This window comes from Cupressus sempervirens, chromosome 1, assembly GCF_028749045.1.
Source record: "Cupressus sempervirens isolate cs-2001-9-10 chromosome 1, ASM2874904v1, whole genome shotgun sequence".
NCBI lineage: Eukaryota > Viridiplantae > Streptophyta > Pinopsida > Cupressales > Cupressaceae > Cupressus > Cupressus sempervirens.
In genome coordinates, this window is record NC_143118.1 from 20,607,403 (window position 1) to 20,625,528 (window position 18,126).

At 40.4% G+C, this 18,126-nt stretch overlaps 1 protein-coding gene and 1 pseudogene across 24 annotated transcripts in view; both read right to left on the reverse strand.

Moving 5' to 3' along the window:
* The window catches only part of ECH2 (enoyl-CoA hydratase 2), a 203,669-nt gene that overhangs the window by 145,816 nt on the left and 39,727 nt on the right, over window positions 1-18,126 (reverse strand). The gene's annotated exons all lie outside the window — the stretch shown is intronic.
* On the reverse strand, window positions 14,338-17,164 carry LOC149575958 (GPN-loop GTPase QQT1 pseudogene; annotated as a pseudogene). Its single transcript, XR_016360626.1, has one exon. The product of XR_016360626.1 is annotated as a GPN-loop GTPase QQT1 pseudogene (transcript).

The following is an 18,126-nucleotide window of genomic DNA, read 5'->3' on the forward strand; positions in this document are numbered from 1 at the left end:
CTGCTTTGCCAATTCTGAAAATGCACTTATTCTGTCTTCAAACTCTTGTCAAATGCTTCTCCAATGATAGGGCAAATCTGAAATCCTTATTCCAACCAAAAACAAACCCTAACAACGAATTCTCAATAAGCTCCAATGAGATGGCTGAATACCAACTCCAATTATGCAACAATTCAGGTGATATTTCACACCCTCAAAGTCGCCAATCCAAGGGAGTGATTCGTTCCCAAAGATCGAATAATTTGTAGATCCAAAGTCCACAAATGTCTTCACAATGAAGAAGTAGAAGAGTTCTCCAATCCAAGCATGTCCAAATGAGAGGCCCAGCCCTCTATTTATTCACTTTTCTAAGAAGTTGCTAGAACTTCTAGAAACATCCTTTATAATTTCTCATTATAATGCACTTTTTATAATAAAGTAGTTTTATAAAATAAAAAGTGCAACTCAAATTAAAATTATAACATGTGGGCCCCAATATCACATAATGATAAAATATAACCTCTTAACACTTCTTCAAGAGCAAGATATGACTATCTGATCCGCAGAATTGACTCTCTTTTCCACACCATTTGCCTACGAGAATCTGGAATAGGCAAATCCATGATCAATGCCATGTCGAACTAAAGAGGGGACATTACACTACCAGTTCTGGCCCTACCGGTTGTTGCAGAGACAACTTCAACTTCTTTTTCTTCTGCTGCTGCAGCAGATATTGCAGCTTGTTCTGCCTCATACTTGGCTCTTGCCTTATTAATCTGCTTCTTTGTAATCATAAAATGTAAAGCTTATATATATATATATATATGAGAAAAAGGCCTATATATAAAAGAGCCTAAATGCCAAAGGTAGTCATAGATTGTATAATTACAGGAGAATATATGCAAATAAATACACACAAGAAAACAGACACACACACACATATATATAGTAAGATATATGGATGTGCATATATGTATACGCATATATATATATATATATATATATATATATATATAGGAATAAGCTCAAAATGGGGCAAGGAAAATAAACAAAAAAATGAAAAGCTAATGTGAAATGATATTAGAACAAGGGGAAAAAGGACAAAAGACCACAAGATGTCAGACCAGGCGGTGGGGTGGGGTGGGGTTGGAGAGAGAGAGAGAACCGAGTCAAGGGTGGGAGGATTGGTTTATGGTAAAGGATAATAAGGGATCTCAGCCAATCTTGTATCATGATGAAGGGTGGTTTTTCAGCCAATCTTGGCAACCCTTATTATCCTTTATCAGAAACCAATCCTCCCACCCTTGACTCAGTTCTCTCTCTCTCTCCCTCCCTCCCTCCAAGCCCCCATCCCTACCTGGTCTCCAATCTTGTGGTCTTTTTTCTTTTTTCTCCTTGTTCTAAGTGCCTTTCACATTAGCTTTTTGTTTTTTTTGTTTATTCTCCTCTCCCACATATATATGCTTATACATATATGCACTGTAAGAGCCCTGCTTCTCTCTATAGATATGCAGAAGAATGTGTTTCTTTTGTTGTTGGTTTTTACAAAACAATTTTTTTTTTTTGGTATATATATATTTGGTTTTTTTTCAAAGATATGTGAAATGCTGAAATGACCAATTAAACAAACAACTACTAACAATGCCAAATAGAACCAATGACTTGCAATTTTATTACAAATAAGTCTCATGTAATTTACAATTCAAAATAAGAACCTGATTATATGGTGCCCAAAGAATGTTTGCAGCAGATTAAATTTCCAATGCCGCACTAGTATACGTTTGCCAAGAACGGTGATGTTACTTGTATAATGTTACAATCACCCATATAAACCAACAAACACCTGTAGGATTCAAATGCAGGCCTTGTCCATCCAAATGCTGCCTGTTAACAGGTATTTGCGGCTCTTTAAAACCCCATGATCACCTCCTAGACTGGCTGCTCAAATCACATGTGCATTTGTAAGTAATGCACACCAATTTGTAACCTTATAGGCACCCTCAAGCAACAGGAAAAAACAGTAATGAAGACAAGAGATGCCTCGCATCCAATCAATAATTATTACACACCTGAAATTCCAAATGGCAGCTTGCACATTTGACCTTCAAAGCTATAGCAACTAATACAGAAATGAAGGCAACTTGGTCTCAAGATCCTGATCGATTTGCAGCCCAGATAATGGATAATTCGATATACAACAACACCAAATTATCAATCAGAATAATTAGAATTGATCTCGGAAATTCAAAGCACAAATTACCATGTGTTTCAATGGTTCAAAGAGCAAACCAGAAGAGGAGTCAATCCTCACAAACCCTCGAAGAAACCTTCAGCCAAAATTCACAAGTAGTTAAAATCAACATGCAAGAATAATCCATTTCCTTCATGACGTCTCTTAACATGCAAGAATAATCCATTTCCTTCATAACATCTCTTTTATAATACAAACTTCGACTTGGCTTCTCCAATACACTTTTCATTAAAGATGCTTCATCAATACACCTTTTAATTAGAAGCTTTCATTTAGCAATTTTGAATAAAGAACTCCCAAGCTAAAAGCTTCATGAAGACACTTTTCACTTTGAAAGCTTCTTCAACACACCATCAAATTATAACAATATAATGATAGTCATTTATTAAGATAGTCTTAATAAACAACTTATAAGATGAAGCTCCAGTCTTAATAAACAACTTATAAGATGAAGCTCCATTAATTGACCCAACCCAATTCTAATGATGCCAAACACCAGGTGCCTCCATTGCACTGCTAAAAATAATAATCACCCAAAATTGACGTACTATAAATAGCAAGTCAATCAACACACACCCCCAAAACTATTTGTCAGCTCACGAGGGTCATAATGATGAACTGACCTCTCCCAGCTACAGGAACTTGCTAAAAATGGGGGCATTACTGTCCTCCCTCCCAAGCTTGCTTGTCATCAAGCAATCACAATCCAGTAACATATCAAAGCCCAACCTCCACTAGGATCCCATGGAAAAATGCATGTAATGTCCTTGTCATCACTAAATAACCCCCGTAAATACAACACTAGTAGTGTAAACAACATAGTCTATAGAACTATACTCAACACCAATGTTGATGATGTAGAAACCGGAACATCATAAGGAAGCAACTCAATAGGAAGTCTTGATTTGCCCCCTTTCTCTATGCCAACTAAGCTACCATTGCAAACATCAAACTTAGGCATAGACAAACTTTCCATCCGATAAATATCCTGTGCATGGGGGTCAAATGTGAACCTGTGTGCACTCCTCATTGTATATACCTTAGTGAACTCCTGATCATCATCATCTAAACCAACAGACTGCTATGAAGATTTAGCCTCAACCTCGTCATAGTACACCCACATAGAACGGGTTGCCCCACCTTTAGGTCTCAATGAACAAGTGTGTCCTCTATCATAAGGTCCTTTCCAACAATAGCAAAGTTGTCTCCTCAAATCCTAATGTGATGCCTTGTTATTCTTCCTAGCTAATTTCCTTTTTTCATCAGCAATCAGTGGGTGTTCCTCATCTACAGGTGGAGAGGTAGTTTTAGGTTGTGCTTGCTTCTTAGGAGCTAAAAGCTCCATATTGCTGACCTCCTTGATGGCTTCCTATAGAAAAGGTGGATCAAATGCCTTAGGCCATCCTTTGAGTAGCTCCTATAACCCCTCTATAAATAACAAACCAAGTGTTTCTCAGTCACATTGGGAACCATGACACAGTCTCAGAAACTCACTAATAAAATACTCTAAGATGCCTATCTATTTGAGCTAAGCAAGATCTTGGAAGTAAGTCTCTAGATCCTTTGAGCAAGATCTCAAAAGTAAGTCTTTGGATCCTTCTGATCGAGTCTCTCTACCAATTTATCAACAAACTCCTAGTAGGATGTAATTCAATCATGGTGTAAAGTGGCCAATCCATGATACCACCAGTCATCAGTTACCCTGTCCAAATGCAGCACGCCAAAGCAAAGGGTGCCCTCATTCATGGGATGTAATGCTAGTTAAGTATTGAGCTTATGAAACCAAGCTCGTGTTGTAACCTTGCTACTGCCATCAAAGTGGGCCAAGGTCATCTTGTTGGCTACCCCTCTCAAATCTATTTATCTAGGCCTCCCTCTCTCAAGTGCAAGCCTACCTCTGGTGTGCTCCGACTTCTGTGTAAGAAATTTGCCAAAGTTCAAATTTTGCTCGATGGTTTGGTGAAGAGCATCCCACATAGCATAGTGAGCAACAATATCATCTACAAATGGTGCGGCCTCAATTTCAGTACTAATCGCATTAAAATTAGGTCCCAAGAAAGTAGGTCGTTGCGGCCTATCATAAACACTTCTATGTCGAGTCCTATCAATCTTGTCATCAACTCCAATCTATGTTGAGTTTGTAGCTACGATAGAAATCTTTATCTTTGGGCATTAATTCCGTTATAGTCACCTTCCACTAAAAAGGACATTTATGATAACTATAATATTAAATATAATGACATATGTCATTCATCATTCATTAAGGCATGGAAATTCAAAGAGTTGTATTTGTAATAAAGAGTTATATTGTTGGGAATTTCAAAAGACCTTTCATTGTAAAGTAAGAGTCTCTTTTGTGTTATATATATCACATCTAGCAAAAGGTGTGCATACTTGAATTTCATTATCAATAAAATGATCTTTTTTTTGTGTGAGGTTGGATTTTTCCCTTCACATCTTTTTTGGTTTTTTGTTATTGATGTTTATCTGATTTATAGGTTATGTTCCATCAATCCAGTCCTCAACTCTAATCCTCTCCTCAATTCTAGACTTGTCATCAACCCTAGACCTGTGCAAAATGACAAAATCACTCCTAGCACCTCTCTCCCTAGTCTGACCTCTGGGGAGTGCAATGCGGTGCAATGTATCAAATAACTACTACTACACATCAACAGCATGGTACTGACCATGTGCAAGGTTTCTCAGTGTCTCCCTAACCTCCCTGTCAATATTAGAATTGGTGACAGCATCCTTGTAACCTATACCACTAGAACCACTATCACCTATGCTACCAAATTGTATCTCAAATTCTCCATCACCAGGTGGAGAATTACGACCTTTGCGGGTGTAGTGCATACCAAGTATGTATCTCTGGGCCATGCTCAACCCCAATCCCCTACAGTATGGCAAGAAACCGCTCTGATACCACTGTAAGAGCCTTGTTGGTTCTCTCTATAGCTATGTTGAAGAATGTGTCTCTTTTGTTTTTGGCTTTTGCAATTTTTTTCTTTTTTTTTCAAAATATTATTTTTTTGGTTTTTTTCGAAGGTAAATGAAATGTTAAAATGAACAATTAAACAAACTACTACTAATAATGCCAATATAGAACTAATGACTTGCAATTGTATTACAAATAAGTCTAATATAATTTGCAATAGAAAATAAGAACCCAATTATATGGCGCCCAAAGAAAACTTGCTGCAGATTAAATTCCCAACGCTGTACTAGTATATGTTTGTCAAGAAAGGTGATGTTACTAGCATAATGTTTCAGTCACCCATATAAAACAATGAAAGCCTGCAAGATTCAATCACAGGCCTTACCCATCCAAACGTCTATTGACAGGCATTTGCAGCTCTTTCAAACCCCATCACCTCCTAAACTGGCTGCCCAAATCGCATGTGCATTTGCAGGTAATGCATGCCAATTTGCAGCCTTATAGGTGCCTTCAAGCAACAGGAAAAAAACAGTAATGAAAGCAAGAGATGTATGGCGTCCAATCAATAATTATTGCAGACCTGAAATTCCCAACAGCAGCCTACACATTTGACCTTCAAAACTACACCAACTTATACAAAAATGGAGGCAACTTGGTCTCAAAACCTTGATTGATTTGCAACCCAAATAATGGATAATTTGGTATGCAACAGCACCAAATTATCAATCAGAATTGATCTCAGAAATTCAGAGCACAATTTACCATGTGTTTCAATGGTTCAAAGTGCAAAGCAGAAGAAGAATCAGTCCTCAGAAACCCTTGATTACCTTCAGCCAAAATTCACAAGTAATCAAAATCAATATGCAAGAATGAATCCATTTCCTTCACAAAGTCTCTTTTATAATACAAAATGCAACTTAGCTTCTCCAATACACTTTTCAGTAAAATTGCTTTATCAATACACCTTTTAATTAGAAGCTTTCATTTAATAATTTTGAATAAGTAACATCAGCTAAAAGCTTCATGAAGACACTTTTCACTTAAAAGGCTTCTTCAACACACCATCAAATTATAAAAATATAATGATAGTCATTTACTTAGATAGTCTTAATAAACAACTTATAACATGAAGCTCCATTAATTGACCCAATCCAATATTGATGATGCCAAACACCAGGTGCCTCCACTACACTACTAAAAATAGTAATTGCCCACAATTCACTTACTATAAATAAAAAGTTAATCAACAAAGGCCCTCGCTCACGAGAGTCGCAATGATGAACTGACATCTCCAAGCTATAAGAACCTACTAAAATTAGGGAGATTACATACGCATCGATATATCTTACTATTTATATATACACACACATACATGTGTGTGTTTCTGTCTATTTATTTATTTGCATAGATCCCCCTATAATTTTACATTTTATGATTACCTTTGGCATTTAGGCTCTATCTATCTATCTATGAGCACATATATGCAAAGATAGACATATATATAATGTCAGCCGACTAGATGGTTCCGGTGGTGTTTCTGTATTCTGTAGCCGACGTCGTCGGTAAATAGTTTGTAGTGGACGTAAAGTTGTGGCCAACGGACTCCTTCGGGAAGGTTCGGCAGTAGTATTTATATCCCGTCTGGGATCATTGTAAATCATCATTCATCTACTATTGGGAATATAATTCTGCTGTTCGTGTTCACTGTCTGTATGCGTTCATTTTCTTTACCTGTACGGTAAACATTTTCAGATTCAATTATGCCAAAGGGAAGGGGAAGCATCAGTGGTTGCCAAATTCTTCTCCTTCTAGCAGAACAAGCACTCTTCTTTATGTCTCTGTTTCCCCGCGGAAGTCTGGCTGGAGGAGGGAATGGAGTTTGAGGCTTGCGTTTAGCTTCATGCGTTCCGATGCCTCCGATGCTTTGTTCTGATGTTTTCAGTGCCTCCTCATCCCAACCAATCCGTCTCAAAATCCTGTGCAATCCTTTTGTGCGGACTCCTATGTTTCTTTCTCCTGCACTATCCTGGCAGCGAATGGCAGTAGGAAATTGCCATGGAACAAGAGTTCGAACCTCATGGTCGCCATTAAGGGCGTGGCGCGCAGCTCCAAGGCAGAGGAATGGAACGACAACGTACTTCAGATGGAGGATTCAGAAGTTTTATGCCCGCGGCGCAGATTTTAGCAGTTCTCGGAGGAAAAAAAAGGTTGAAGCCCGCGGGGCTTTCCTGGCGGGGATGCTTTATAAAATCTTATGCCCGCGGACATCTGCCCGCGAGACCTCCGCCTCTGTGCCCGAGGACAGGCAGTTGTCCACGGGACTTTCCCTGCCCGCGGACAGGCAGTTGCCCGTGGGACTTTTCAGTCCACGGGCCTTTTTGTCCGCGGGGCCCGCTCTTCATTTTTTTTTTTTTTCAATTTTTTTTTTTTTATATTTTTTTTTTATAAATATACAAAGCACCTCAAATTTGCCTCTGACCGTCGCCATTCTGCCACGACGACGGAGTCAGCTGGCCATCCTGTGACAGTGACGGAGTCTTCCTGGCACCATATATTTTGAATTTGGATCCGTTGACTACAGGATGTACCTTCTGCCCATCCAAAGTTGATAATCTGATCGCTCCATTGTTGCCGACCTTCCGAATCTGATATGGTCCAACCCATCTGCCCTTAAACTTTTCCACTTTGATTTCATTATGACCATCGTACGCCTTACGTTTGTTCTGTACCACCTCCGTCGCCCACTGTGCCTGCGGTCGTCGCACAACTGGATTATTTCCTTGTTGTCGGTGCCCTTCCACTAATTTTATGCTGCGGTGTAACCCTTTCTCTCCGTGCGGTCCATTCACCATGTATCAAACAGTGGGATCTTTCATTTTTCTGTGTTCAGACTGTATGTTCTTCCCCTCAGCTTCAGCCATGGCAACTTTTCCTTCTTCCGCTTCCTTGCATTCCTCCGGACATTCGTTTTCCTCCTTTTTCTCACCTTCGTCGACCCATAGCATATTACAACTCGAAAAGAGTTCGTAGTCTTCTATCTGCCAATGGTAAAGGCCATTCACCGAGTCCAGGTCGTCGTCATTCGATCCCCCGTCAAGTCTCAATACTCCTTCATCCGGTTCCATTCTCCTCTTTCCTTCGTCATCACTCTCGCCTTCACTGTCAGAATTTGACGATGCTGCCTCCTCGCCAACCATTTGCGTGTGCAGGTCAATTATGAATATTTTGCCTCCACGCTCCATTGATAGGGTATTTCGTTTCCAATCATGTTTTACTTTTGCTTGCACCAACCAATCCCATCCCAGAATAGCATCATATCCTTTTCTTTTTAATGGAATGACCACAAAATCCAATAAAAATGGTTGCGTACCAATTGTTACCGGTTGCGCTTTCAAAATTCCCAACGGTTTGATTCCATGTTGGTCTGCCGTGAGCAACTGAAATGCAGGGGGCCACAATGTCGGCTTTCCCAACTTCTTCCAAGTATCCTCCGGCAACACATTCACGCCAGACCCTCCGTCGACAATTGTGTCTGTCAAAACATTTCCCAAAATCCCCATCTTGACGACCGTTGGATGCCGTCCGGAGGTGAGTGCCAACAGCATTGGGTTTGTTGTCGTCACTTCCCTACTGTCCCTTCCTGTGTCCTCCGTTGCTTTCGAAAATGGTGTATGATTCAAAATGGCCATCCATAACTGGGGCATTGTGAGGTCACTTATCTTGACCGATATCTCCGTTTGTAAGATCTCTCGTACAATGTTTTGTTCTATGAAGTTCCTTGCCAAGGTGCCGGTGATATCCTTCAACTGAGATGTCCCTGCCGACGATGCCTTTCCAATTTCCGCCTACATTTCCCCCAATATTCTTTTTTCCTCCGCTTGCCTCCGTATAATTGCCAGAACCTCCTCTACATCTGTGCCGACAGTGATCAAGTTTACTCCAGACTTTGGACACTTGGAATCTTCGTGATCGCCGAGTCTGCACCATCTGCATAATAATTTCGGTATGTTTTTCGCTGTACAATCCCGCCCAAAATGACCCCACAAATTACATGCTCGGCATTGAACGATTGGTCGTCCGTTTGCATCATACTGAATTCGACTTCGACTCCCATTATTATTGTTATTGTTTGCATTGTTGTTATTTTGCCCTCTGTTATTATTCATGTATCCTCCGGATGTAGCACTGGCGGTATTCGTGTTTCCGCTACTACCCAATGGGGAAGCCTCCTGTGTGAAAAACACTTGCGGAGATCCTCTTGTCTTCATGTTAAAGGGGCACTCCTTTGTCGAATGGCCCATGATCTGACAAATGTCACAGAATTGGTTTTTGGAACACGATCCTTTAGTATGCCTGTCTATCTTACACTCCATGCACCACAGCTCGCTGCCTTTTGGCTCCTTCTGCATGTTTTTAAACTCCTTCATCATGTGAACCATATCCTTCTGTAGGGCACGAACCTTCTTGTTGTTGCCTTCGTCGTCGCTACTATCATCTCCGGCAGGCTCGTCGTCATCAGAATCAGAGGAGCTAGTTTTCTTCTTCTTTGTCTTCTACTCACTTTCAAGGTCCAGTGCTCTGTTATACGCGTCCACATATGACGACGGTGGCACAATTTTCATTTTCCTCCACAATTCCGATCATAAGCCGTCCACGAACCATCTTTTCTGCAATCCGTCCGCCGGCTTGCTTTCCATTTTGTTTATTAAGTCTTTTAATCTCCTGGCATAGACACGGACAGTTTCGTGCTTCCCCTGCTTGGTATTGAAAATTTCCGCTACAATTTTGTAATGGCCCTCTCTATACAGGCCACAGAAACCCTCAAACTGAACTTAGGAATTTTGTCAAACACTTGGCGTGTAACAGTAACAATATTCAGAATATGGTAATTTCAGATTTGATACTTTCAGAATATAATCACAGAATTACAATATATATAAAGCCATTGAACTATATTTCAATTACAATGCAATAAATTCTGAAATTATTTTATTACCAATTCTGGACTGATTATTACAATGACTGTATGACAGCAAATTTACCCAAAATTGACATATATTTCAGAATGCAAGAACCTGGTTTGAAGAACTATGGAAGAACACCACGTTTTGCTGCAGATCGTTGATGAAGACCTCCAACCGCACCCCCAAACTGTCCTTAATCTGCTGCTGCTGCCCAAACTAGCAGGGCCGTACCAGGCCGTACCTGTATGGCTGCTGAAATAAAATAATATTAGGGTTTTGGGACCCCCAAATGCAAGGAAAATGGGCGCCTAGGGTTAGGTAGTAACCCTGTAAAACCATAAAAAATAACTCCAAGGGGTTGAGGAGATATGAGCAATTATGTGGTTCCGAACCCTGCTTTGCCAATTCTGAAAATGCACTTATTCTGTCTTCAAACTCTTGTCAAATGCTTCTCCAATGATAGGGCAAATCTGAAATCCTTATTCCAACCAAAAACAAACCCTAACAACGAATTCTCAATAAGCTCCAATGAGATGGCTGAATACCAACTCCACTTATGCAACAATTCAGGTGATATTTCACACCCTCAAAGTCGCCAATCCAAGGGAGTGATTCGTTCCCAAAGATCGAATAATTTGCAGATCCAAAGTCCACAAATGTCTTCACAATGAAGAAGTAGAAGAGTTCTCCAATCCAAGCATGTCCAAATGAGAGGCCCAGCCTTCTATTTATTCACTTTTCTAAGAAGTTGCTAGAACTTCTAGAAACATCCTTTATAATTTCTCATTATAATGCACTTTTTTTTATAATAAAGTAATTTTATAAAATAAAAAGTGCAACTCAAATTAAAATTATAACATGTGGGCCCCAATATCACATAATGATAAAATATAACCTCTTAACACTTCTTCAAGAGCAAGATATGACTATCTGATCCGCAGAATTGACTCTCTTTCCACACCATTTGCCTACGAGAGTCTGTAATAGGCAAATCCCTGATCAATGCCATGTCGAACTAAAGAGGGGACATTACAAATTTCATTATCATCCCGCAAGAGTTTAAACTCCGCCAAGAACCCCTTTTTAATGTTATCCCAGGTATTCAGCTTTTGTGGATCCGTATCCGAAAACCAGTCAATCGCCCGTAGGGTTGCCGAAAATTGTCTCATCCAGTCGTCTTCATCAGTTATGCCATTTGCCCTCCAGATCGTTTCACATGTTTTGCAATGTCGAATGGGATCGGCCGTACCATCGCCATTGAACTTCGGCAATTTCTCTTTTGGTCCCGCCATCACAATTGGTTTCTGTAAACAGGCGTTGCTCGGTCCTGCAACACTGGCGCTCTTCACTCCCACACCGGTGGTCTGCACTCCCACACCAGCGGTCTGCACTCTTACACCGACACTCTGTACTCCCACACCGGCGGACTGGTCTCCCACACCAGCGGTCTGCACTCCCACACCGGCGGACTGGTCTCCCACACCGGTGGTCTACACTCCCACACCGGTGGACTGCTTTCCCACACTGGCAGACTACTCTCCCACACCGAAGGTCTCGATAGTTGCGATCCTTGGTGAAGAAGGATCTTCCGAAGTTGTTTCCCGCGGAAGTCTATCCCGAACGAAGAGGTCACTCCACGCTCGTGCTCCCTCGGCACTGCGAGCTGTGCGAGTTGATGCTCTTCCGTCTGAATTTTCTTCCCTCGGCGAACACAAATTCAAGAACTCCTCCCATGCTTCTTCCACCAATTCCACCTGCTGCCAAGTCTCCTCCAACAATTCCTCCGCGCTTCGGTTTCCGTCGGCAATCTTTTGAAATCTCTGTCGACGTTCGGCTTGCTGTGCCAGAATTAAATTCTCTTGCGCAGTACGGATTCCATCTTTTCGCTTGACCTTATTCCGATCCTTGTTAAGCTGATTTGGCATTAATCTTCATTCCTCCCACCTTCTAGGTTCATAAGGCAACGGCGCCAAATGTTTACCGTACAGGTAAAGAAAATGAACGCATACAGACAATGAACACGAACAGCAGAATTATTCGCATATGCCAGCCATGCATTATGCTTGATAATATCCGTAATAGTAGATGATTGATGATTTACAATGATCCCAGACGAGATATAAATACTACCGTCGAACCTTCCCGAAGGAGTCCGTTGGCCACAAATATTCTATCCGCTACAAACTATTTACCGACGACGTCGGCTACAGAGTACAGAAACACCGCCGGACATCACCCTGTCGGCTACAGAATACAGAAACACCGCCTAACATCACCCCGTCGGCTATAGAATACAAAACACCACTGGATATCACCCCATCGGCTACAGAATACAAAACACCGACGACCATCATTCTGTCGGCTACAAAAACACCGCCGGAACCATCCAGTCGGATGACATGCATCGGCCTCTTTCAAGTGTCTTAAAAGGAAATCAGCATTTCTTGCAAAATCAGCATTTTTGCAAAATTGCCACATAGCAACTTTTTCAATTTTGCTTGCTTGTTATTTTGAACAATCCTAACTTGCCATTTAGGCTATCCCTTAGCAATTCCATGCTAGGGGCCCTTCCCCAAGCTAATGACTCATCCCCCTACGCTACTCATTCCCTATGGTAAGGGATATCTTGATTTTTAGGCCATTTATGACTCTTCCTAGGACATTTTGACTTCCTACACCCTAGCTATCACACCTAGGTCCAATGACCCTTATTCCTACTTACAAAAGCTCTCTTGGAGCACAACATGACAAAAATGAAAAGGTGAGGACCCTATGTTTCAAGGTGTCCCTACACCATACTCCCCACCAAAGAAGCTAAGTTCCCTTTGGACACAAAAGGTGGAGATCTATGCCTTTAAACTGGAACTGATTCTTAGGAATCCATGTAGCCTCTAAGTCTGGTTTACCATGCCATTTGACAAGGTGCTCTTTGTATGTGCCATGTCTGGTCTTTGTATGAATCCGAGAATAAAAAATCCTCTCTACTTGAAGCTTTGACTTAGGAGGTAAAGTTGTTGTTTGGGCATCCTTCTGAGCTTCCTCCACATGTTGATCCACCTTAGTAAGAGGGCCTTTATACCTGACTAGGTGTACTACATTAAAAATGGGAGAAATAGCTAGATCCTCTTGTAACTCAACCTTGTAAGCATTCTGCCCATACTTGGCCAGTACTGGATGTTGGTTCCCAAAATCGCAGATTGGAAATCCAAGAGCCTACCACTTCTCCAATAGGACTTCTCAATCAGTTTTGGCCAACGAACGAAAATCACTTAGATTCCCCTGCACTTCGGGCTCCGCTACACCCAGGCGGGTAAACCTTCACCTTGAACGCTGACTACCCAATTCAAGGGTTTTCTATAGCGAATTTAAACTTTACGAGTTCCTCGGCTGGCAAGGTCCTTGAACTCGATCAGAATGAAACTAAAACTGGATGCTAAATACTTGATAATTGAATGTTTGTATAAATTTTGTAAATACTGGAATTGATGCTTGCAGAAGGAATATATTGATTTTCTAACTTCAACAAAAAGACCAGTGTCTTTGCTCATTTGGGCGATAGAGTCAACTTCGGTGAATTTTTACATACCACTTCATAATGTTCAATGCACTTGTACTGCCAATAATTTTGATAATCTAGATGCGACAGACCGATTATGATGCAATCTTAAATTAGTCCAAATTGAATTTTAACTCCACTGAGACAAACTGGACACAGCTGTGGAAACAATTAAATATTTCACAACACCTATGATGATCAAATTTAAAATGCTAATTGACCATGTCCACTTATCTGATAACAAAATCATATACAAAATTTTAAAATATAATTATGAAGGACAATTCCCCTGTGGTTTAAATCTCTACGCCATTAACAACAAACAAAGAACATTTTTATTTTATTATTAAAATAAAATAATTTTATAATAATAAAATAATGGAACTTCAATATAAAATCATACTGAACCCTTATTCCTCCTTACAATAAAATATAAATATGAAATGCCTCTTCTCAATCCGAATGTCTGAATGTTCGGATATCTTTTTTTTTTCGCTTTTTTCGGAATGTCTTCTATCATTATTTATATCTTTCTCTTTTGGAGATGTGATTATTGAAAGAGAAAAGTCGTCTCTTTTAATTTGAAACGCACTCCTTCAACATTAAATCACATATTAATTTAATTTATTTTATTTTATTTTTTGATCTTTGCCTTCCATCTTCTGATTTGCATCGTGCGTCTAGCAAATTTGACATTTGAAATATGTTGATTAAATGAGGATGGACGATGTTTGACTTGCCCATATGCGATGGAGCTTCCCCAATAGTAAGACACGGATTCTGAGTTTTGTTTTTGTGGACTTCACGCAAGCATTTTCCAATTTATAATCACATGTCTGGTGCACCGTCTCCAAACTCGACTCATTTTGCTTGTGCTTCATCGGGATTTTTGGCTCTGGTATCTTTATTGCATATACGTTATTGCCCTTACCTTTGAATGCTCTCGCAGTATAGACCTGCGCATGAATTGGTGTTCCAATTGGGGTTTTTATTTATTTATTTATTATTGAACTGGAAAACCACAGGCGACTGTTGTTAATCTTCAATATCCGAAACGCTCCTTCCTGCTTTGTCCACAAATAATCACACTAGTACATCTCAAATAAGTATCTCAGAGCACCCTATCTTAACATCAGTCGTCCTCATCCCTAATGTACTTCTCCTGTACTACTACATTTCTATAGTAATCCCAATCCACAGGTCCAGCTGCTATTTTGCCGAATTCAACAACATTGCCTTAAATGCCAGAAAACACATATCCATTTGCTTTATCGATCAATTTAACAAGATAACCAACACTCTCCTTGTCCTGAATGTCCAATGGTGTAAAACTAACTAGAGAAAAGTCTTCCACCACCCCACATAGTGCCTTGGTGAGTTTTCTGTATTTGGAAGAATGGGGATCCTCATCTAGATGAGATTGTAAGTAAGATAAGTTCTGCACATCTGTGTAGAACTCTAAATTGAAAGCAAGCTTGCCATAACTTTCAATAAGATCCATCTTCAACAATACGTTAATATGTGGCAGTTCCAAATGTAACATTGCTGTCAAGGAAAGCAGTAATGCACTAATGTACTTCCCAGGATCACTGCATACGTGAGCATCAACTAAGTGTATAGCTGTCAGCCTTAAGTCCATATATTTTGTCAATCCAAGGATGACATTCTTTGCATTGATGTTGTAGTAGGAAACTACAATGGGTCAATATGACAACAAAAGTGCAGATATAAACTTCTGACTACAGTCATACATGTCTTTCATTTCATCACCTCCATTGATATTACTGAATTGTCGTAATGATGAAGACATTATCACACGATTGGCAATAGCCCAAAAATGGAAACTAAATGAGATGCCAAATATGGATCAAGCTTCCTTTTCTACAACCTTTTTATTATGACTTGTTTTGGCTTGAAGTATATTATTTGAACATAGGTAGTACGGAAGATCTGAAAACTAGCCCCTTGCCATTGGTCTTTGGGACTCTAAATTTACCAAAATTCTAGTGTTCCATCACTGGACATGGGCCAATTCTCCTCATTTGCAGCTTTGTAGAGGTTCCCTTATCCATTCTTGCATTGTTAAGATGAACCATGACCAAGTCCCCTACACCAAACTGGACTTCTCTCTTCTTGAGGTCAGCTTTATCCTTCATCTTCTTGGTGTTATCAATGAGGGACTGTTTTACTTGTTCATGCACTTCCTTCATAGATTGACTGAAATCTTCAGCATAACCACTTTTAAATACTTGACCATCTAAGTTTCTCAACTCACATACACCCCTAGGATGTATCCCATATACAATCTCAAAGGGACTTTTACCCATAGTTCTATTAATGCTATCATTATAAGCAAACTCTGCTTGATGAAGGACCAAATCCCATGTCAAACCATATTCCTTGGTTAAGCATCTTAGCAAGTTGCCAAGTGTCATGTTGACCACTTCAGTCTGACCATCAGTTTGAGGATGGTAGGCTGAAGTAAAAGAGAGATTGGTACCTAACTTTTGCCATAAGGATCTCCAAAAATGTCCCATGAATTTGCTATCCCTGTCAGATACAATGCTAGTTGGCAAACCATGAATCCTCACAACTTCCTTGAAAAACAAGTAAGCAATATGACTTGCATCGTGAGTGACCTTGCATGGAATAAAATGACTCATTTTGCTAAATCTGTCCACTACTACATAGATGCTATCAAAACCACTCTTTGTTCTAGGTAAACCAACCACAAAATCCATACTTACACATTCCCATGGTCTGCTTGGTATTGGGAGAGGCTGATAAAGTCCTCCATTTGTACAAGTTCTTTTTGCTCTTTGACATATGATGCATTGCTCAACATAAATTCTGACATCTCTTTGCATTTTAGGCCAATAGTAGTACCTTTGAACCAATTCCAAGGTTTTATTCAAGCCAAAATGGCCACTCAAACTTCCATTGTGTTTTTCCTATATAAGGTTCTCCCTCATGGAACCTTTTGGCACACATAGCTTCCCAACTTTGAAAAGTAATCCATTCTGTAATGTAAAGTCTGTAAACTCACCATGAAAGTGATTTAGGTGCTCTTGACACACCTTGTATGCTGCTGCAAAATCTTCATCAGTTTGGTAGAGTTCTTTAAAATTATCCAACCCTTTGCTCCTTACTTGGATTTCTTGAATTGTAAGCAGCTTCCTACTCAAAGCATCAACAACCTTATTGAGCTGCCCCTTCTTGTGCTTTAAGGTGAAGGTATAAGATTGTAGATATTCTACCCACTTGACATGTCTATGACTTAGCTCGTCTTGAGAGTTAAGAAAACTCAAATCTTGGTTATCAGTGAACACTACAAACTCCTTGGGCAAGAGATAGTACCTCCACTGTTTACCGTACTAGTAAAGAAATCAACGCATACAGACAATAGAACAGAATAGCAGAATTTCTTCGCATATGCCAGACATATATTATGCTTGATAATATCCGTAATAGTAGATTATTGATGCTTTACAATGATCCCAGACGGGATATAAATAGTACCGCCGAACCTTCCCGAAGGAGTCCGTTGGCCACAACATTACATCCGCTACAAACTATTTACCTGTCGGCTACAAAATACAAAACACCGACGACAGTCAATCCGTCGGCTACAAAAACACCGCCGGACCCATCCAGTCGGCTAACACCATCCCCCCCAAAAAGAAAAGTCGTCTCCTGACGACTGACAAAATATCTGAGACAAATTAACGAACAAAATACATTAACAGAGTGACTACAACAAGAGAAATCTGCTTCTGACACATCACTGTCACCTTCGTCCCGTGCCTGTAGCCTCTGCTAACACAACACTGCCTCCTTGATGAAGCTGACCTTGATAGCCACCTGTGCTTCTTTCTCTACTTCCAACACTAGGTCCACTGAGCTAAGTGTCGCTGCACTGCCTCCAACTGGATGATTAGCTCCTCCTGAGCTCTCTATGCATCCACCAAGACAGCCTCCCAGCCAACACTTACTCCCAATGCCTCGGTACACAAATAGTCCATGCCTGTAGCAACTTCAACTCTTCTCAACTGTTCAAACTCCCACGACTGATATCCGCAACGACTGGGGGTCCAGTGGGCAACGCCCCTGGCGGGGTCGAGGGGCAGCTGCCGCCAAGACCAAATTAGCACTTCGCAACCCACACAGAAATGCACGGAACACACCATTTCTATCATTTTCTGCCGATTCTGCACTCTTTCTGGCAACCACGGATGCGTCCCCTTTCCTTTAGCATCACCTGTAACTCATTCTGAATAATTTGATTCTGTCGTTTTTTTTTACTGCTTCCTCTACAATCCACTACACAGATTCCATCTTGGCTCCTACAATTTAAGCGCACAAACTAAATATGCCATATTTTTCCCACTCCTCACAAAACCCTGAGCTTCTCCTTCTGGCAGAACAAGCACTCTTCTTT